General features: G+C 37.5%; 1 protein-coding gene across 9 annotated transcripts in view; it reads left to right on the top strand.

Annotated features, from left to right (window-relative positions):
- Window positions 1-558: 558 nt before the first annotated feature.
- apbb2b (amyloid beta (A4) precursor protein-binding, family B, member 2b) overlaps window positions 559-21787 on the top strand; it is a 54776-nt gene continuing 33547 nt past the window's right edge. For 6 of the 9 annotated variants that reach the window (XM_084402996.1, XM_084402995.1, XM_084402994.1 and 3 more), the window contains exons 1-2: window positions 588-688; window positions 21329-21378. The gene's annotated coding sequence lies outside the window, so the exon portion shown is untranslated. Of the gene's footprint in view, window positions 689-21328; window positions 21379-21787 lie in introns of all 9 variants that reach the window. The other 3 variants (XM_084402993.1, XM_084402990.1, XM_084402997.1) reach the window with 2 other exon arrangements.

Here is a 21787-nt window from a genome sequence, read left to right as displayed (position 1 = left end):
TAATAAAAGTTTGTATTATTCTTTCTTGCATAATTTTGCATTCATTAATGTAGTTTTTTTTTTTTTTTTTTACGACAATTTATTGTATTATTTTACTATCCTATGGTGTTAAAAATGACAAGATAAAATATACTTTAGCTCACTTCAGAATTTCATGTTACCTTCATGTATTTAGTTTTTTGTCTTTTTGCTTGTAAACGTATTCTTTGTTACAACAAAACATACCCTTTTAAAGGAAGTTGTAAGTCAAGTGCCCCACTTATATTGATTTGTTTTTGCAGATATATTTTAGTTAATAAAAAAATAAAGTAGCCTAATTTTGAATCTACATTAAATTTATATTTAAATAACAGTAATATTAATTGTCATCACTCGTATAAAAAATGTTTTTAATGTTTTAATAAAATGTTCGCTCATTGTTTTTCAACCATAGACTGTAAAAAATACACAACTCTACAAGGCTCTCAGTTCAATGAATCATTTGTTGACTCGAGAACCGCACGGTTCCGTGAACAAGTCGTTCAGAATGGTTTTGTGAACCGGTTCAACTGATTCATTGAAAAGGTCCGACTCAAACGATCGACTCGTTCGCGAATCGGACATCGCTAGAGGAGACGAGGAGAAGAATATACGAGAGGTAAACCAGAAAAAAGGAGGAGAACAGGAGAGGGTGGTGGTGACATCTGAGGTGAGTGATGTGCTATGCCAAAATATTTAACCTGGACATACGAGCAGCTGAATTTATGATTTGAGAACATTTAAATCTTTCCGTTTGCCACTTTTGTTGGTAATAAGTTTGAAAGGCTGGAAATATTTGTGGACGCGCTTCGCCCTAACAGCGATAGCAGAAGGCGGATAGACGCCTCGGCAGTGGGCTTCTGAGTCTGACTAACAGTATCGGGTATTATCGTTGCTACAGTAACAAACACGCTGTGGCTTGATATATTGTAACAATTTTGACGCGTCTTTGATGTTGTTATATCATGTTCGTGTTAGTTGCGATGGAATGGTGTAAACGGGGGTCGTGCGTGTGGTCACAGCCCTCCTGAATATCGCTTGACTTAACGGGTCACTTTGTGTTTCGCGTTTGATCCTTTACTTTTACAACTAATGTCGCTTCAACATTAGGGTGTATATTATTAAATAAGTGCCATTTGTGGCGTTTGTTTCGCCACGGTTATTTTTACGCGCCTCGCCTCGCCTCTCCCCCTCTCAGGTCCATGGCAGGCTCCAGCCCCCCGTTCAAGGCCAGGCCAATGGAAAAGTCAAAGCAGCGGGAATCCATAGCTTATCATACTGGGCTGTGGCAAACGCGCTTGTTAAAGCACCAACATGTGTATTTGAAATAATCATTAGTGTGAGCGCGCCCGTAGGCCCGTGTGTGCGTACTCGCTGCTGTAGGTGCGCGCGTCGCAGTGGCGAGACTCTAGTCCCGTTTTATGACGCCCGTTCTGCGGCAGGCACAGGCAGCTCCAACAGCAGACATGTTCTCTGAAGACCATTTCACATTCTCCGGTCCTCTTATAGAAGTACAATAGCCAATTATACTGTAGCCTACAGTACACCAGTCACCGGCATAAAATCTTCCACAGTAAGGCCTTTGCGAGCTGTCGTATAATTGGGTTGAAATGTAGAAAGCCAATGTAACATTGAGAGCAGGTCTGGGAATTGTTGTTACTTCAAAGCTTGTTGCTACATTTCTGGAAAGCAGTGTTTGTCAGATGAAATGGTTTTGGTGGCTACTGGGTATTCTGTTTGTTTATGATCTTGCAAATGTGTTTGTAAACGACAAGAGGTCATTTCCACTGAGTTGCGTCCCTGGGCCTTCTACAGTTATCCACAATAGATGTTGGTTGCGATTGCTTCATGGGTTTGTCTTACCTCTCATTACTGCACTGTTTATAAGCTAACTGTAGCTTGGGGCATACATTTATAAATAATATTAACAATCCAATATTGAAATCTATAATGTAATATATATACAATATACAATATAATATGAGGATATGGATGTGGTCCAAAATTCTAAGACCACCAGTGAAAACGTTGTATCTTTTTAATCAAAAGGTTTGTCAAAAAATGGACGATTATGTCATTATTTACTCATCATGTCGTTCCAAACCCACAACTTTCCTTCATCTTTGGAACACAAAAGAAAATATTTTTAATATTCTTTCCTATTTTTTTTGTCCATTCAATATGACGTAATCAAGACTTACACCGTAAACCAAACACAGTAACGAACAATGACGTCGATTTTACCATATCAATGCAAGCGCGAGTCCGATGATGAAACATTGGAAGAACTGTTATTCAATCCGAACCTTGAGGTACATTATATGAGATGTTGCAACTGTAATTCCTCACCATCAGCATTAACAAGTGCATGTCCATCAACAAACCGATTATTTTAATTGTACTAATTTATTTAGAGAGTATTTTCTAATATATCGCGGTGAACACATGGAAACTGTATCAATAACAGTGCATGTTTACAATGTATACATTAGCCGAGCTCTAGAGTGAATGATCTGATGTAACATAAACGTTGGTAAAACAAATATTTCCTCAAAGTAGTGAGAACGACAGACAATCTGCATTAATTGACACAGTTATAGGTAATCGTGACCCACAACCGATTAGGAGAAGTATTTAAGTAAGACTTAAGTTAGCCAGTTAGCAGGAGACCAATATAAAACTCAAAACTAAGTTTTTTGAACACCATCTTTCAAGAGCAAGCGGTTTGTGAATCCTGCATTGAACTCTGAGATTTGAGAAGCAGTCTTCAGTAAAATAAAGGGAACATAATAAAGTTTAGGATTATACTGCTGTGATATCGTGGTAAAGATTAACTTTAACCACTGATTCTTCACATGCTCGTCCTCGGGCAGTGAAAAAAAAAAAGGGGCTTTACCTTCACATTATAGAGCACAGCGTCGTCTTCTTAACATGATGCTGTCCAGTATCCACAGGAATCAGCTGCTGGTTTGAGGTTCAAGTTTTCCCTGGTGTCTGTGCGCGCAATAAGTGGGCGAGCAATATTCTAATGTTTCGTCTTGACGTCACAACGAAACTGATCATGACTCGTTTGAAAAACGATTCATTTAATTGACTCAGAGTCGACTCTTACTTTTTGAAAGACAATAACTTTATATACGGTGCACTTTCAGATTTAAAACTTTTCAGGATGTTTTCATTCACTTAGAGCTATGTTACACACTACATGAAAGGTCATTTTCAAAAATCCATAATATAGGCCCTTTAAGTTTTTCATTTAGAGTTTTATTCACAAATAAACACTGATGAACCCAGCTCAAACATGCATGCTTAATACTCAAGAAGGTTTGTTCTTGTGTGTCAAGGCAATGTTTTTATGTGAACCTTAAAAATGTTGATTATACAGACTTTCAATTAATAGAATCAGATTTTGTGAACGTAAAAGGGGTTTTCAAACTTATTTTTCATATTTATATTCTTTTGCTTTAGTACCATGATGACAACATTAAAGCCAGTTGTTTAAATTTGGAAACAGTATGTTGTTTGTCTTTATGTCACACCTCATATTTTTCACAATAGGACATACAAATATATAGCTAGCTGCAATTGAATTTTAGGAAGGTGGTCCCTTGCAAGTGATCCTGATTTAGCCTATATGATCAACTCATTTATTTGGCCTGTTACTGGTTGGTTAGGACTTGATATGAAAATGTTCAGAATAGCATAATCTTTGCATAAAGACAATTTGACATTTTGTACAAAGGGAATTACATGATCAGTGTCACAAATTAATTTTTTTTATATTAATTAGTGACATATTAATAGTGCAGAATCTTTGTTTATTTCCTATAAAATAATATACAAACTTTTAGATCTGGGTAGCGGATACTGAGTGCTGTTGGGACAGGCATTTTGAACCATTGTTTCTGTAAAAACTGTGAGCACACATTCAGTATGCATAATGCAGTTACTCTCAGTGTAAATAAACCTTTTTTCAGTGGCTCTTTCTCTTCTTCTTGATCTCCTAAACTTGACTTGTATCCCTTCACCCCTTGTCTGTTTGTTGTGCAACAGCAGCTCAGTTCAGTCTGCTATAGTGAAAATAGTATACTTGTTAAGGATTCAGATTTCCGTGTGCTCTGGCTGGGATAAGGTCTCTGCTTCGGGATTGAGAGTCTTCTGGAATGTTTTGCTGAAGGCTGTTGTGGTCATAAAGTCTTATTTCCAGAGCCTGTGCTCCTCAAAAATGTATGTATGATGCAATGTTTGTTATAACACTCATCATGGGATTTATTTTGGTTAACTGCTGGCAGGATTTTGTTGGGGTGTAAATGTGCTTGTTATCATAGACTGGTCGTAGTCAGACATTATTGAAGGCTAAGAGTGATATATTTAGTGTATTTGGTGACTACCTCATTACGTTCATTAACTAGCATTTTATGGTATTATGTGGCCTAAAATTGTCATATACAGCTAAGACAGAAGAACCCCCAAGGTTTGTCATGGCAGTATGACCCATTTTACAATTTGGATGCAGACCTTAATATTTCATTCATCTCATCTCTTAAATTTAAAAAAATATAATGTGTGAAAAGTGAAATATGTTTAGTGCTGGATAAATGCTACAAATCACTACCTGTCTCACTGTACTGAGTTGACTATAGCAGGGCTGACTATTACCAAATCCTGGCAGATTTTTACAGATTCATGATTTCTGTCTTTTCCAGACTTTCAGAAATAATGCCTGCTGATTTTGAAACAAAAAGATTAGTCGGTTCCAGTTTCAAAGCTCTATCAACTCCCATTGCAAGTGCATTACTGTATGATTTTTGGCCATTTTGCAAACTGAGGGGCAAATGTTTTTCTGTTGGCACAGATGCTGTAGATAAAGCTTAACCCAGAACATTTATCCCTATGATGCAGCAGCTGCTTTCATTTTCATACTGCTCTGTCTGCAAATTTCTGTTTTTCTAATGAGACACATTGCAATATGAAAATGTACCCTGCCAATATTTTCACTTGCCCCACCACAATTAATTTTTCTTTTAAATGTGCCAGGGAAAAATCTTTTGCATTTTCTTTCATAAAAAGGGGTTTATTTAGTATTGGTATCGGCTCTGATTCTGCCATTCTTTGCCGGCCATCTACAAATCGTGTATCGGTCAGACAGGATCGATCCAAATCCGATATTGTGCGTACTATTCTGTGTTATTGTTAAGCCCCACAAAAAGCATAAACGCATTATAAAGCACCGTAAAGTTTTTGTGCACTATATTCCAAGTCTTCTGAAGCAATTCAATAGCTTAATGGGATATATACAGATGAATATTTAAGTCTTTAAATTAAAGTTCACATAAACGCTTCCCTTCGATACAGCTGTCAGTCATTCTCCATTCAGCATTCAAACTGCGTGTCGCGTTCGGTTACAACGGTCAGCACGGTAAAACGCTCTCCAGGATCATTCAGTGTTCCCATTATTTGTAGATAAAGGTCTATGGTTTTGCATTAAAGTACTTCATCTTGCTGGAGTTTATTACTTTTTCTAAATCATGTCACTTGCTACCGGGTGTCTGTTAGATCACAACACTGGAGTAGAAAAGACTATTGTTCTTCACGCGCACAGTAATTGAAATATAAAACTGTTAAAAGAAAAGGCTTACTAAACTGCTGCATCGATATAATACACTACACATCAATATCTCTTCCCTTTGTGCTTTGAACTTTTCAATGCAAAGAGCTGTGACTTGTTGCTTCAAGCGTATCATGCAGCGCACGGGATGTGCATAAGAGATTTGTGGCGCTCTTTATTGGAGCCTTTCATATTATAATACTTTTGCACAAATTCATAGCCTTTCTTGTCCTGTCCTATCTATCATATGTTAAGCTACGCTATACATTTAAAAGAAGTTTCTTTTTTAAAAGAAAAGCCTTTTAATTTAAATATATTTACTTCTGTACAATTTGTTTTTCATGAATGTATTTTATAACAATACAAATAGCAATGTGTAACATTGTACCAGGTTTAGTGCTACGCTTGTGCACTTTTATTTGTTCCCCACTAAATAATGTTTTTTCACTAAATGTTTAGATTTCATAAAATTATTGTGCACTCATGATTTTTCTAGAATAACTTTTGCTGCTGAATTATCCACTAACCTAGTTTATAATATACCTTTGTCATAGATTATGAATATATACACTCACCTAAAGGATTATTAGGAACACCTGTTCAATTTCTCATTAATGCAATTATCTAATCAACCAATCACATGGCAGTTGCTTCAATGCCTTTAAGGGTGTGGTCCTGGTCAAGACAATCTCCTGAACTCCAAACTGAATGTCAGAATGGGAAAGAAAGGTGATTTAAGCAATTTTGAGCGTGGCATGGTTGTTGGTGCCAGAGGGGCCGGTCTGAGTATTTCACAATCTGCTCAGTTACTGGGATTTTCACGCACAACCATTTCTAGGGTTTACAAAGAATGGTGTGAAAAGGGAAAAACATCCAGTATGCGGCAGTCCTGTGGGCGAAAATGCCTTGTTGATGCTAGAGGTCAGAGGAGAATGGGCCGACTGATTCAAGCTGATAGAAGAGCAGCTTTGACTGAAATAACCACTCGTTACAACCGAGGTATGCAGCAAAGCATTTGTGAAGCCACAACACGCACAACCTTGAGGCGGATGGGCTACAACAGCAGAAGACCCCACCGGGTACCACTCATCTCCACTACAAATAGGAAAAAGAGGCTACAATTTGCACGAGCTCACCAAAATTGGACAGTTGAAGACTGGAAAAATGTTGCCTGGTCTCGATTTCTGTTGAGACATTCAGATGGTAGAGTCAGAATTTGGCGTAAACAGAATGAGAACATGGATCCATCATGCCTTGTTACCACTGTGCAGGCTGCTGGTGGTGGTGTAATGGTGTGGGGGATGTTTTCTTGGCACACTTTAGGCCCCTTAGTGCCAATTGGGCATCGTTTAAATGCCACGGCCTACCTGAGCATTGTTTCTGACCATGTCCATCCCTTTATGACCACCATGTACCCATCCTCTGATGGCTACTTCCAGCAGGATAATGCACCATGTCACAAAGCTCGAATCATTTCAAATTGGTTTCTTGAACATGACAATGAGTTCACTGTACTAAAATGGCCCCCACAGTCACCAGATCTCAACCCAATAGAGCATCTTTGGGATGTGGTGGAACGGGAGCTTCGTGCCCTGGATGTGCATCCCACAAATCTCCATCAACTGCAAGATGCTATCCTATCAATATGGGCCAACATTTCTAAAGAATGCTTTCAGCACCTTGTTGAATCAATGCCACGTAGAATTAAGGCAGTTCTGAAGGCGAAAGGGGGTCAAACACAGTATTAGTATGGTGTTCCTAATAATCCTTTAGGTGAGTGTATATATATATATTAATTTGTTGTTTATCTTTATAATGTAGTAGTCTGTATTTAGTAAATCAACATAAAAGAGTGAGTATCAGTTATGGATTATTATCAGGTGTAGAAATTCTACAATGATTAAAAAACTGTGCTGGTATCGGATCGGTATCAGTTCTGAAAAAATGATATCAGAGCATCCCTTGTTTAATTGGCTTGTTTTAATTACTTAGCTGGAAATTACACAGCTATTAACTCCATAATAAACAAACTTTTTTTTTCTTTTTTTTTTATATTATTTAATTTGTTTATGTTGTTTAACTAATGCTTTCAATAATTTCTTACAATTCAGTTTTGACTGGCATATTTGTAAGCCTGCAACCTATGTTTAAATCCTTCGAATCTCAACAACATTCAGTTTATTACAGTAAATGTTTATGTCTACAGAAAATGTTTATGGCCATTTATAAACTAAATTTGTAAGGCTGCGGGTGTCATCCGCTTCTAGTTATTATTGCAAACTGGTACTTATCATATTGTTTTAATTTATTATCATAAACACACTGGTTTGTAGCGCAAATAGTTGTACTGTTTACATCACTTTAGGCTTGGTACAGTAGTCTGTGTTACCGGTGTTACACAGTGTTTCAGCAACAGAAGGGTTCTCCATCTGCTTGCACTCGGAAAAAAAAAAACCCCGCCCCTCAGCCATCACGGAATTTAATGGGGTCTTTAAAAACGCCCCCTAAAAAAATCAAGATATATGGGGCAAAAATGTCCCTGTATGAGTTCTGGTTTTTATTTATAACAGGATATAGAGTGCTGTTTTCCTGAATATCAGCACAATTGCAAATGTGATAGCCTATTGATTTTATACAACAGTTCAATAAAAATAAAGTTAATGTTAGGTGACTTTCATTTTAGACTTAGAACCTTGTCTGATTTTGCTCTACTTCTCAACAAATCCACAATAGAGCAATTGTGCATCTCAGTGCAACTGAATGAGTCCTAATCAGAAGGAATTGAATGACTCGCTCGTTAAGATAATTATTTGCCGCCACCTACTGGCAGTTTTAGTTTCAATACATTTTTTCCATCGTTTCATTTTCTATATTTATATCTCACGCCTGCAGTTGATAAAATCATACCTACGGTGCAGCTGCAAGAAATTCTGTCCGCACTTGTGCCAACTGTTTGTTTGAAACGGGCCTCGGAGTCGGAATTGCAAAGGCCGCCTCTGTTTGGCTGTACACATCACAGTGCAGCAGAAGTCAGATTTCACTTATCATGTGACGTGACAAAAATTCACTTATCAGATGACTGACAAGACGATGGGGGAGGATTTGGTGAGCATCAGATCTTGAGACAAATGTCTTATCTTATAACATGTGCAGTCAGTACCGGCGCTCCCTATACACAGAATGATCACGAATTCAAAAGTGAAAGTGGAGAACCCTTCACGTACCCCTTCAGTACCTCTTCCCGCTCCCCCTCCAGTGGCAGTGTTGTGGCAAGTTTATTTACTGGTGTGAAAATGTCCTAACCATGACATCCCTTCTGCGCTTTGTTATTCTTTAAGTTATTAATCTATAGGGGCAAATAAATTGGAAATCTTGCACATTCACAGAAAATAGCTTAGTACCGCTTTGAAAAATAAGGTGGATATGGCCTAAAACACTAGATCACAGGCCTGATATCTTTGAAATGTACAAGTCAAGAATTAACACATAATTGTATTATTCTGTGTTTGTATATGCTATATGTGTATTGTATATTTCTGCTCCATAAACTTGAATATATATTAGATCATTTATAAATTGTAAATATCAGATGAGACAATATCAATATAATTATTCCTCATGCTCTGTTATTCCATTGCTCTCTTTCTTTCTCTGTCTTTCTTTTTTTTTTTACACACAGACACACACATCTTTAGCATCAGACTTGAGTGACATTACTTTGTCAGTGTGTTGGTAACCATCTTCATACAGGATCTGGTATCCTTGTCGCAGCCTGTGTGGTTTTTTTTTTTAGGTAAGCGATGTGATGTCACTGCTAATAGCAGCGTCCTCTGGGCATACTCTGTGTGTGTGTGTGTGTGTGTGTGTGTGTGTGTGTTGGTTTATTTTCCAGCAGGCTGCTGCACTATGTCTCTGTCTCCCTCTTTAAGGGTCTGGAGTTGCTGACTGAGGAAAATGTGAGTCAGAGGGGGATAGGGGTAGAGAGAGAGAGAGAGAAGGGGGCCGAGAGGGAGGTGCTGTGGAGAGACTGCAGCTGATGGCATGTAGTACAGCGGTACATCTGCACTGTTGGGTTATTGCTCTGTTATATTGTTTTACAGGATAGTGCTTTTACTGCAGCCTGCTGAAGTGTTCATTTAGGATTACATTATTACGGGAATTGAATGAAGGTTGTAAACTTAAGTTTGCAGGCTAGGCTACTTTGATTTTGTGAATCTAAAGTAGCCATAGGCTACTTTGAAACAACTTAATTTTGGTCAAATTTAATATTTAGGAGCCAAATTACTTTTTTTAGCTGACAAGTTACATAATAGTTTGATAAAGATGGCTGTTCAGAATTGGTTTAGTTCTCATTTGATGCTGTCATTGTAGCGATCCTGATTATTTATTTATTTATTTTTTGCACTTGTGGTTTGTATGAACTGTCGGCCTGTTTAAAAAAGTTATATTTTATATTCAACTATAAGGTATATTTACTTGTATACTATTTACTAATTTAACTATCATTTACTTAGTAGGTTTTATTTACTCCCAAACATAATCAATGCAAACATTACAGTTGAATAATTTTTTTTCAGTAGTTTACAATGAGCAATAACATTTGTTTGAAATTGTGATTTTTGTGAATAAATTCTTGTTGATTTTTTTTTTTTTAGAATACCATTTATCACAGCAAATCTCTGTTGCGAATATCTTTAACAATCCCTGGTTCATTTTGAATAAGTCAAATCAAATGATTTGCAGTTCAGTAAGGGAGCAACACTCTCATGGCAAATATTTTACATTTTGACAAATTGGTGGTGAATTCATATGAATTCGTAGCCTGGTTCTACCAGACTCTCGTACATTTCATTTGTACAGAGAGTCTGGCCTCGCTCCATTGAGAAACGTTTACTTCCTTGAAGGCGGGTTCTCTGTTAAAGTTCAAAACTATTGGATCTGCCCAGAGTCACTCAGGATCTGCCATAACCAATCGCTAACGTGTGGTCGTCCGAATGATCAGAGGATTATGTTTAGAATAAGATGTCTGTCTTTTATAAAGTTTATAAAGCGACGAGAATACTTTTTGTGCAAAAAAAAAAAAAAAAAAACGACTTTATTCCACTATTCATTTCCTTCTCTCTGTTCCTCGAGTCTTGATAAAGCAGCGCGTCTGTGTGTTGTACGTCACACGTAGGCTCACTATTGGCCGACGCTAGTCATGTGTGTGATCACATCAACGTCATCGTTCTCAGCCACTCCCTCTATTCGCTGATTGGTCCTACAAAAAATTTGGTTCTGGAAACCTAAGAATATACAGCAGTCCCAGACGTAGTACTGAAGGAAAATGAAATTGAGCGGAAGTACGGAGGAGGGCGGAGCCAGGCTAATGAATTCGTACAATCTCATTTACATTTTTATATGATGTGCTTACTCCCCACTGACGGTTTGGTTAAGGGGTGTGAGGTAAACGTAAAACACTTGCATTTTCTCATGAGGTCGGGATGGAGGGAGTCAGTTGAAAATAATAAATATCATTTGTTTGTGAAACAAAAGATTAACCACCATACAAGATGTTATTTGACGAAACCACATATGAATGCACACAACTGTTTCCCAAGTGTCACCAACAGTGTTTAGATTTTAAATGACTCTGTCGCATATTTTACATTTTTGTTTACATTTGTGACCATTTTAGACCAAATATCTGTCATTTCTTTCCAAATAGGCTACCTATCAGGTTGTCATATTTCAGTTGCTCAATTGAGCATCAAATGAACGTGAAGCTCAGGGAAGTTAAAGCAGGAGTACCATGTTAACATACACTATTGTAATAACCTATTGACTGAATTATAATGCAATACGTGGAGTAAATTTACCCTTTTAATGTGTGTGGTTGCGTATTTCCCTTCTGCTCAATCAGAACATTTGCCATATGTGGCTTTGCGTTTGCTGAATAAAAGTTTGGATCGTATCAGAGAGATGCGTCTCTCTCTGATTCTCAAATGGCTGTGTAAATAAAGCTTAAGACTGAAAATCGGCTTAAAAATTGTCTAGTGGGACGTTGGCCTTAGATTAACTTCAGGGAATTGAGGAGGGAGCAGCCAGACTCATCATTCATCCAAATCAGTCCTGCTTTCCACAGAAAGGGGGTGTGAAATCATGCCACAATCCCACTGTCATTCTTAATGTGTGTGTGGGGGTGTGTGTGTGTGTGTAACCTTATCACACTCCTCTCATCTGACCAACAGTTGCCTTGGGCTTGACTCATGATTGTGAAAGTGCTGTTTCATTCCCGCTGTGTGTGCATGTGTGTCCCTACGCCTGTTTTCTATCCCGGCGTAACAATAGGAGGCTTGTATTGTTCTTTCTTGCTCCCTGTTCTCTCCGTCCCTCTCTCCCCCTTTCTTTCTTACTCTATGTTGCTGTTGGAAGCAGACAACCATGTGGTCTGTTTTCATAAAGAAAGATTATGACTGATGTCTCTGTCGATCACGTGGGTGAAGATATAAATAGTGAAAAAAGTTTGTATGTGTGATTGAATTGGGTTGCAGTATTTGCTTGACTTTAAATTAAAAACACCGACTTGCCTGATAATTCACTGGCCCCTTGAAATGAATGGTCACAATTATTGACAAGCCTGACATCACTTCCTATTTCCTGTGGATGTTTTCACAAAGCCTGAGTACACACTCTCTCACATTCCTCTGTGTGTTTGTTCAGAGTGATTGTGTGTTGGCATGTCTGTCGAGAGCCGGCCAGGCTTATGTTTCTTCATGCTTTTTTGAGAAATGCAAACACATTTATTCACTTTTTTCGGAATGAATTTGAATGTTATTCTGTCTGCCTCTCCTTGCTCGACCTTGATATCGTGTCAGTCTTCGTCTCGCTCTGAGATGTGAAACGCACAAACGCAGACGCTGCACATTCATTTTCGAGAAAGTTCCTCGCTTAGTCAATCTTCTCCCGTCCGCAAGCCCTGTCAACGTCCATCTTGTTTCTTTTCTTTTATGTTTTTTTTTGACACGAATGATGAGGTGAGATGCAGGTTACATAGGCACATGAAAGTAAATCTGCATTTCCAATATTTCTTAGCTGCATGTGAGTGCGTGCGTATATGTTTTGTCAAGGCTGTCAGGAGCAGATGGTAATTTTTATGCTAATTTTCATGCCTCAAAGCAATGCTCTCTCAAACCTGACGGGTCCAAAGGTGCGAGTGTGTGTGCGTGTGTGTTTCTCATCGGTCATGTCTGCTGCTGTAAATTCATATTCACCTATCACAAGCCAAAAGCAAGAGGATCACTGAAATATCAAGATGTTTTATTAATGCTAGAGTGTTCTGGGTGGTTGCCAGGGTGACGTTATGCTATCTTTAGTTTGTTTGTTGAGTAGTTTCTGGTGGTTACTTTAGTCAAAAGATCCTAAATTACCAGGTTAAAACAGGGATTTGTTCAAATAATGACTTTGCAATTTGAGGTGCATTTTCCAATCAACGTCGTAACTAGCTGCTTTACTGTACTAGGGTTGGGAATCTTTTGGTACCTCACGCTTGAATTGATTCTTGAGTTCACAATCTCGGTTCTCGGTTTTGAGTCAAATTTCAATTTGATATATGCATAGATTTGATTCATAGTTTACTGTTTTGTGTTACTTTTCCTATTTGAACGTGGTAGACAGTTTAATTGGTCTTGAAGAAAAGAAAAAAATCCCACTGAATTAAATGTGAGTCACGACTGTTTCCCGAAACCATAACTATGTCACACATCCAACGTTTGAACCGTTTTGTTTCAATAATAGAAGTTTTGTTGATGATGTGGAGGTGGTGGAGTACACTGAAAAAAAAAAGTGATGTACAATTTACTTGGATAGATTTTTCACTCAGAAATTGCCAGTTAATTTCACAATTAATTACACAAAGAAACACATTGATTTAAATGTAACATTTTTAAGTAGAAAGATTGAAATAGTTTTTTCTTGTAAAATGTACTCCAGTAATCTTTATTTTATTTACAACTTTTAATACGTTTAATAACTTCTGCAAGATTAAATATAGCTCGAGATTGAATGAATGTCAGATTTTAAATAACAAACATGACACGTGGAGGACTACTTTGCTATTTTTGTTCTCGATTGTTTTGTGTGTGTTTATACATATAAAATTAAATGAAAGATGTAGATTATATTGCATTTTAGCTTGCTCATTTTTTTCTTCATTTTTCTCTATTCTAACTTCAGGTTGAGCTGTAGTTCCAACCAAACAAATTTGCAATGTTGTTTGCAAATGTTCATTGTAGAGAGGTGGGACAAAATATTGATATCGCTGTCCTTCTCCGTACGATACGAGAATTGATACGCTGACGTCAAATAACAATATTTTAATTAATGAAATAATGCGCTCTAAATAGATTTCCTTGATCCCAGCGTCGCTACTTCATGGCTCCTCGTGGTGGCGCTCAAGAGTCAAGACATGAATGAGGGAAACGTGAACATAAGTTAACCCTAAGAAAAAGAGGATTTTAACAGGATGGCGGACAGCAGTGTGAGTTAAAGTCCAAAGTCTGGACCCACTTTGGCTTACCATTGATGGGACAAACAAAATCGACAAAGAGTCCGCGATATACAAGAACTGCCTGGTAAAAGTAAAGTGCACGGGTAAAACCACAAACATGCAAAGCCAACTTGCAACGCCATCACCCTGATCTCACTGGAAATGTTCAATTTAAATTACAGACTGAAAAGCAGTTTGGACTTGAATAAAGAGAGAAAACCAATTCGCATGCATTTTGTTTTCATATTTAGGCAGATATCGTGATGTATCATTATAGGATTTTCTAGCAATATATTGATTATCGCAGAATTGCTGTATCGTGACAATACTGGTATCGTGAGCCATATATCGTGTATCGTATCATATTGTGAGGTACCTTGGGATTCCCACCCCTAGTTCATTGGGACTATGGTTTCGGGAAATACTCAATCGTTGAACTACTGGTATGTTGCTATCGACAGAACTCGCAACCAAACTTGGCTTACAATGCTTTTGGGAAACATGCCTCTGGGTAGTTGAATGTATTGTACAACACTCCGACTTTGAATAACCTACAGACTTGTCTAAAAATCTGTTGGCCAAAGGCCTGTTAAATTGCAGATTGCTGGTTTTAATGGGTCTTAGTGCGAATATATTGCTGCACAATCTGATCAGGAGTTACAGAGTTTCACAGAAATGAAATAGAGAGAGAGGGAGAGATAAGCCCTGTATAAGCTGTTTTATGTAATATCGAGACTTTGCTGTGATTTGGTAATGCTTAGTTTAAAATTAATGTCCACAGGTCAACAAACACATTTTTGCATTTTGCAAAACTGTTTTTCAGAGGAAAGACTGGGAACAATGGACTCATCCTGCTGGCTGTTATAGAACATGCTTATTTCTATATACACACACACACACACACACACACACACACACACACACACACACACACACACACACACACACACACACACACACACACACACACACACACACACACACACACACAAACACCCAATGTTTCTGGCCAGGTCTTTGTTGTGTCTAGCTATCAACTTCCTTGTTGTGTGTGTGTGTGTGTGTGTGTGTGTGTGTGTGTGTGTGTGTGTGTGTGTGTGTGTGTCTCAAGCTCTCATGGCTTCTAAGTCATGTTTATTGTTGTGGCCCATCCGCTCTATTCATAGCCTGGATGCCAGCCGAACTTAGCCCCGCCCACAAAATTTTTAGGTCGGGAAGTTCACATTCTGACTAGAATCTGAGTATGACGACGTCAGGCTACTCTATTCATGTTCTGGGATCTATGTGAGGTCACAAGAATCCTGCACCTATATTTTTTAAAGGCGTACAAAATATATAGTTTCAATCTTCAATACTATACATTTTACTGCTTGATGGTATGTTGTTATGCCTAGTGAAATAAATATACATTTGTTTGGGTTTAGTAGGTTTTTCTTCTGAAAGAATTTTTTATTTTTTTTATTGATTGATCAAATACTTTTAAATTGTTACAAAATGTTTATTTTTTTAACTTTATATGTATCAAAGAAACCTGATTTTTTTTTTATCAAGGCTTTCACAAAAATATTAAGTACAACTTTTTTCATGATTGATAATAGTTTCTTGAGCACTAAATCAACCTATTAGAATGATTTCTGAAGTATCATGTGACTGAAGACTGCAGTAATAGTGCTGAAGATTCAGAATTGACATCACAGGAATAAATGCCATTTTAAAATATATAACAAAAAAACAGTAATTTTGAACAGTAATATTTTTTCACGATATTACCGTTTTTGATCATAAGAGACTTCTTTCAAAAAATCTTTGGAAATGGTCGAGTATATCGAACCTAAAACAATAAATTCTGATGATGATCTGTCATGCCAGACAAACAGCTATGCCATATGGTTTTAGTGAAAACTCCTTGTGAGTACTATAAGATCAACACAAAATGTTACAAATCTATACTGTCCTTTTTGTTCCCTTGTTGTTCCACTGCTTTAAATATCACTAAAATAAAATATAATATATTTTTTAAGTGCATGTATATTATGTTACTGAAAAATATATAATTTTCTTATGGTGGCTAATGAAAATGTTGTCCAAACCAGCCGAAAAAAATGTTGAGCCCTGCTTTACCTTGAGCCAGTCAGTTCCCACACCTATGAGATACAGTGGTAGAAGTGACACGTTGGGATATTCAGTGTCTATTGAATGTGAGGTGTCTTTGAATGCAACACACAAAGATCATGGCATCACTGAACAAGAGATGTGGAATGTCACCACCACCATAATGACATCACTGAAACATTATCCAAAGTGGTGCGGGGCTGTACTAGTTGCATGTCTTCATGCTCTTTGTGCGTGTGTATGTGTGTGTGTGTGTGTGTGTGTGTGTGTGTGTAGGTGTGAGAGAGAGAAAGCCCACTCCAGATGTTTGGCTTTGGCAATCATGTTTGAGGAGGATGGACTGTTTTTTAGTGACGCCCACCATCTCCCTCCCCCAATTCCTGTCTGCTGCTGGAACAGGAAATGAGTTTGGGGCTCTTTTCAGCTCTTGTGCTGTGCCTCTGGCTCTCACACAGCGAGAGGGACAAGAATGCTCCTCCGTGTGTGTTCCTGAGCCAGGCTACGTGCCTTTTTTCTTCTGCATTGCTTTCTTGCCCTAAATCTTAGACATTTCTCATACACTTAAAGGGATAGTTCACCCACTAATGAAAATGATGCCATTATTTACTTATTATTATTTAGATTATTCTCTTATGGTTAAAATTATTGTTGTAAAGAATGTGCTGGTTGCTATTTTTTATTCAGTATCAAATGAACAGGGACTGAGGCTTTCCAGTTTCAAAAAGGATGTAAAAGCTGTATAAAAAGTTTAATAAAATAATCCATATGACTCGTGCACTAACATTCTGCATACTTTTTCCAGAATGTAGGCAAAATCTTCTTAGTGTAAAAAAAATAAAAAAAACATGGATGTTGGACATTCACAGAAAACATAAACAACATTAACAATAAGTTGTGGCCTTGTGGGTGAGTAGGCTAAATCATGAATTATTATTATTATCAGTATTATTATTATCTTAAAACAAAATTGCTGGCTGCTTTGTGTAAACAGTATTCCCTCCACAACAAAGTCGGTCAGGAATATTCCTCATCATATTCTCACATAACCTTTAGCTGTGTGTTTGTGTGGCGTGACAGCGTTGATTTATGGTGGTTCATCATGTTTAATCTTGGGGTGGTTATTAGGGAATGATATAATCTATGCATACTTGTCACTCTTCATATGAGCAGTATCAGTGCAGCCTTCATCTCAGCTGTGTTTGACGTATGTCAGCATTTTCTTCTCTGATCAGCGGCGGCACAGAAGATATGGACTATTAGCTGAAGTGCTGCATGTGCATTTCTGACCTACTGCAGCTGTACTATTGGGGACAAGTTTCTGAAACTTTCCTACAACAACATTTCTTGTAGTCATTCTAATTAGCTTCAAGATGACCTAATATGCCCTTTTACAAAGTCTTGATTTTGTTTTTGGGGTCTGCTAGAATAGGTTATCATGCTTGAATGTTCAAATTCAAAATATACATTATTTTTCACATATTTCACATTGTTGCAGCACCTCTCTTCCCAGTCTGTCAGTAACGCTCTGGGCTACATTCCTCAAAAGCATCGTAAGCTTAAGTTGATCGTAGAACAATTGCCACCAATAGTCTCTACGATTAACTTAGGCGGCTTACTATGCTTTTGGGAAACACAGCCCTGTTTAGTTCCGGTCTCTATGAAGCCCCTCCTTCCGAAAAGCGCAATGTACTCTGATTGGTCAATTGCTTTGAGCTGGTTTTGGAAATGTCATGTTCATTACCATAATCAAAGTTTCAACACACTATTAAGGCATCTCAACCTGGCCTTTTGGGGTCTCAGGGGACTTCAGTGATAGCCTGTTTCATTCATCACCTTTGTGTCAGATGTGTCTCCTAAAATAGAAGTAAAAACAGACCTAAATGAGACTATTGTTGATTAAAGAGTTACAGATAACACTTTACTGTGGTTCCATTTGTTAACATGTTAACTTTGTTAAAATGAACTAACAATAAACAATACTTTCTGAATTCATTGATATTGAAGGTCGTATCTGTTTAATGCACTTTGAACTAACATGAAAAAACAATGAACAATTGTGTTTCTATTGACTAACATGAACAAAGATGAAGAAATGCTGAAGAAATGTGTTGCTCATTGTTAGTCCATATCAGTCCTGTAGCTCGAACAGTAAAGAAGCGATAGTGAGGTCATTGGGTTTGATTCCCAGGGAATGCATGAACTGATAAAATGTACAGAATAATACAATACAATACAATACAATACAATGAATAATTTAAATAGCTTCAGATAAAAGTGGCTGTCAGATGTATTAATGTAATCTAGTGTAATGTATATATTTCACTAGTTCACCTGCCCATTCAGCCTTAAAGGTTAATTGTAAACTAACTTGGTTTGCTGTCCTTGGAGGACGTTCGAACCTGAGGCTCGGCTCGAACTCCGATTTAACCCCCCCCATAGGAGGAAAGAAAGAATTAGAGGAGGAGGCGGGAAGGAGGAGTATTTCTCAATGTGATGATGCAGTGTCTGCTGCTTATATAGTATGCTCGTAATGATGATTGACAGGACCGAATGTTAGGCTCCTCCCGAACCTACGTTTGGAACTTCATTTCATAAAGAATTATCTAATGTTAATGAATGATATCTTATAGTAAAGTATTACCTAGTTATAAAATGTATGTGAATAGCATAGCTATTCTGGGAGACTTTAATGAGAAATGTTTGAGAGATGTGATATTGGAATCTCTGACTTTTGAATGATTTTGAATTACTCTGAATTATTATTTTGGTCAATCTTTTTTGTAACTGATGAAATCTCATCTAAAACATGAGAAAACACATTTAGGATTACTTGGGTCTTTTTTAAAAAACCCTCTCCATATTCAGAACTCAGATCCAGGTTATTTCGTTGGCTATGTGATTCTTTTCAGATTAAAAATGTTCTTGATGTTTGTTCTTCTGATCAGAGTATTTGTTCTAGGTTCGTTTATGTACTTCTATGGCAATAAGCTGTAACCCTATTGGCAAATTTAAGAGTACATAAAAAAAAAAGAAAGAAAGGTAAATCAGGTAGCAAGGTAAACGTGTATGTGTGTTGAAGGAAGTACAAACTGACTCAAAGCTTCTAGTATGCACACAGATTGTTTATACAGATGTTGATGGAAACCCATAGTGCTGTGGGTTTTCTCTTTCTTCTTTTCCTCTCTGTTGCCTTTTGCACTCGTTCTCACTATCTCGCTCTCTTTTCCTCCCTCTTTTCTTCTCTGTCATTTGGCAGCTGTTTTCACAGTGCAATGTGCTGGAAAGCAAGTCTTTGATATGAAGCCTGAGTGTGTGTGTGCAAGATTTCTCCTCTCTGAAATGTGATCTCAAATTGCTTCTTTCCCAGCATTCATCTGTGTTTGTGTATGTGTTTTTTGTGCGTTTTAATAGTGTTTTACAGTTTTTCTGAATTGCTAAAACACATTTCTTGAAACCATTACTCACTTTCTCAAAACCTTAAACACAAAACCAAATTTTCAAACCACATCCACAGAACCGCTGACTCTTCTGGCAAAATCAAACAATTGCCTCAAAACCATTTCATCTGTGCTCAAAATCAAACAATGCTCTCAGATCATACACACAGCGAGTCAAAATTATAAACACTACAGATCATTCATTAGACACTACATCAGAAAATGGAGAACACAGAATCCAAAGCATGCAGTTACAGGAAAAAAAGTATATTGTAATAAAGTAAACACATTTTGCAATTAAATAAAAAAATATAGTAATGACAACTTACAGTAGTAAGGTGAATAAATTATATACTATATTCACTGCAAGTATAGTATTGTACTGAATATTGAATAGTAGGCCTTATCGCATGTTTGTATATTCACCACTTGCATACTGTGAAAATACAGTGACCCAACTGCAAAAGCCAAAAAGGTTACAGTAAAAAACTCTAAATGAAAAGCATGTTACAGTAAAGTACACTCAGAAGAGTTGTGCAACTGCAAAATCAAGGTCAGTGAGAGAGATTTTATTCTGCTTCAGCATCAGGTCTTCATGTTGGGTCCGGCCGGAGGAGTTTATTCATATCTCAGACAATGTCGTCTCTGCAGGCAAAGGGGAAAACCCTAAAGCCAGATCCAGCCTTGACAACATTCTCCACACCTGCTCTTCCTCATCCTCATCCTCTTCCTGCTTGTTCACCTCCTCTTACTCATCCTCTTCCTTCTCTCCCTCTTATATTGTTTCCATCCATTGTTGGTATCAACATTCAGTGCAACATTTTGAATAAATGTTGGGACTCTGAACTGACTTGTATTATGCACAGTTGGTTTGGTCACATCATTAGAAATAAGTGTGAACAATTTTGAGTCGTTGTGTGTAAACGATGACCACTGTGTTGCATTTGTGCTTAACTTTCGCCTACCTGTGTTTAGCATTTTGAAACATAAGTGCATCACAGTGCAAAATGTGTTTTAGTGAGTGAGAATGTGTTTAGAGTTTTGAAAAAAAAAGTGAATGAGATTTGCAAACAGTGTTGTAACTACCTGAACTTGTTTAATGTTTTACAGAAAGAGTGATTTATTCGACAAATTGGTTTAGACTATTGAGAATTTGGTTCAGAGAATGGGGTTTAGTGTTTTAGCAATTCAGAAAAACTGTAGTCTTTGTTTGCTTGTTTTTTCCACGACACTGAATGGATGCTCTTTTATGGCACTTTTGGATGCAGTTATGAGCAGCAGTTTACTCCGACTGTACATGTTCCTCCCTGTTTCTGCAGCTAAATAAAAGCCTTTAATCTAACCAGTCTGTGTGTTTGTGAGCACAAGCGTCTCTCTCTCGCTTTCTCTCGCCCTCAGCGGGATGTGCTTCGCAGAACTGTGCTCTCTGTTTTTTATTTGCACAGTTGGATAATTTAGCAGGTCATATTTACTTCTGTTCTGTGTGGTTTGTTTAACATTTTATTTTCAGCTGCTAAAACTGTCAGTCAGAGTTTGTGTTGTGCATTTTTGGCATTTCTGTCTAATATTATTTCTATAGACTTAATGTGAATTCTCAAACTAACGGCCTTTTTCTCTGTTTTGCAGGTAAGAACCTCAACTGAATGTGAAAAGCACCTCTACCTGCAGAAATACAGGTGTGTGTGTGTGCGTGCGAGCACGTGTGTGTGTGTGTGTGTAAGAGAAAGGGGTGTGATGTGTTTTTCTCAGATGGTTAATTAAAGACTTCTGAAAATGACATGCCTAGAATTCTTCAGTTTTCCCTCACATTCCTTTTTTTTTTAAACTCCCTGTAAAAACTGGATTTGAGGGTGTGTGTGTGTGTGTGTGTGTGTGTGTGTTATGATTATAGCTGTTGTGTCCAGACGCCAAACTCTGTCTGTTCTAGGTTGCTGCAGAATTCATTTATTTAAGTGAAGTTAGGGGTGGAAAAGAACTGAGCTATAAAGTGTATTTCATTCTGTTGTTTTGTGTGTGTGTAATCTGGCTGCAGTTCTGTGAAGATGGAGTCTGTCCTCTCTGTATTGTCAGTTGCTGCAATAGTAT

Source organism: Rutilus rutilus, assembly GCF_951802725.1.
Source record: "Rutilus rutilus genome assembly, chromosome: 2".
Lineage (NCBI taxonomy): Eukaryota > Metazoa > Chordata > Actinopteri > Cypriniformes > Leuciscidae > Rutilus > Rutilus rutilus.
The sequence above is the reverse complement of the archived record's forward strand: the minus strand, read 5'-3'. Positions and strand labels throughout refer to the sequence as shown.